General features: G+C 39.0%; 1 protein-coding gene across 1 annotated transcript in view; it reads left to right on the forward strand.

Moving 5' to 3' along the window:
• caln2 (calneuron 2) overlaps positions 1 to 1,588 on the forward strand; it is a 43,659-nt gene that overhangs the window by 14,207 nt on the left and 27,864 nt on the right. The gene's annotated exons all lie outside the window — the stretch shown is intronic.

Consider the following 1,588-nt stretch of genomic DNA (forward strand, 5'->3'; position numbering starts at 1 on the left):
ACATCTGGTGAAAATTTCATGTCATTAGCACCTCTAGTAATATATTTACTGAGAAAAATGGTGACGTGTTGAATGCTTATTTTACCCGCTGTAGATAGGTTAGTCAGCTGGTTGCAACAGGTAGGTTTTCAGACAATGTTTCATTTTTGTCCACCCGCTTCAGATGTTATCATCCATTAAATGGACGTTATTAGCCGTTATCAGTCCCATAGAATGGCTTCAGACTGTCAGCTGGTTAATTTGAGGCATAAAGCCACTAAGGTTAATTTTCGAGAAAATGACATTGGCTACGATAAAGTAGACCAGACTCCGGCGGTAGCAGATTGTTGCATTCCAACGTATATGACACTGGTAACCCACTAGGGGGCACTGTTGGGACAGTCTGCAGCCATTCTTTGGGACTGATAACCTGTCAATACTGTGATATCAGTTTCCTCTCCTCTCATCTGTTTTTTTTCCTATCATAACATTGACAACACTCAATTTGCTTTAGAGTTTTGTCCACTCAACTAAATCTGTTGTGGTCATTTAGGATGTATATCCCATTCATCTAGGTGCCATATAAATATATCATTGTATCTCTGATTTATTGTAGTTGTTAGCGATATTGAGAGCACATACACTGAAATTGTAATGACAGTAAATTKTTGATGTATTGTACAGCTCTACTTAAAATTGGGTTAACTATATGTCAGTGTTTGAWATGGAGAGCATCACTGCTGCATTTGACCACGGTTTTCTCTCTGGAAGTTATCTCCCTGCCCTGCTTGATGTGCATTAACTTGGTAAATAAAAAAAACGACTGCCATCTTTGACGTCAGTGCCAGATGATTGACGGGTAATTATCTGGAGATTGGCAAGAGCATTTTGKAAGATGTTCCCATTTGGACTTACTTATCTGCTACACAGACACACATATGCCTTTTGGTTTGTGTCTTGTTTAGTTACAACTACTTGTAAGAAAGAAGTATTTTTTTATGTGGGAGGAGAGAAACGGTCTTGGCAGTAATGGTGGCGTGTAGATGGATCGGACCCAGAGCCTTCAGGGTTTGTAAAYATCAAGATTATGGAAAAAACACAAGCGAGACAACAGGGGAGAGTAAAAGACGCTGCAGGAGGCGGGGTGTAAAGAAGAGCGTGAGTCGATTTTCACCTTGATTTGTCTGAAAGAGAAGTTGCAGTCCTTCTAGTTAATGGTACACCTTTCAGCACCACACAGATTGTGTTCATGTAGTTGTTATTTTTGGCCTCACTAACACCACAGATGACAGGTTCATTGTTTTGATTAATTTTTTAAGCTGCAAACATAACATAATTTAACAAAGAGTTTCATCTAATTTTAAAAACAATCAGAAATCCTCAACTCTATTAGGAGGGCTGTGGTAATTTGGTGGTCAAAAACTGAGGTTGTAGGTTTGAGCCCAGGTTCTGTCAGGAAAGGTATCTGACGTAAACATATTGCTGAAACTTTTGTGCAAATACGCTCACTGTTGTGACGTGCAATGGAGCAGTCAAAGGACCAAACAAACAAACAAAATATAATCTGAACACTGGGTCACATGACCTAAAAACTGTTGATTTTTATTTT

Source organism: Austrofundulus limnaeus, unplaced genomic scaffold (genome assembly GCF_001266775.1).
Source record: "Austrofundulus limnaeus strain Quisiro unplaced genomic scaffold, Austrofundulus_limnaeus-1.0 Scaffold157, whole genome shotgun sequence".
Classification (NCBI taxonomy): domain Eukaryota; kingdom Metazoa; phylum Chordata; class Actinopteri; order Cyprinodontiformes; family Rivulidae; genus Austrofundulus; species Austrofundulus limnaeus.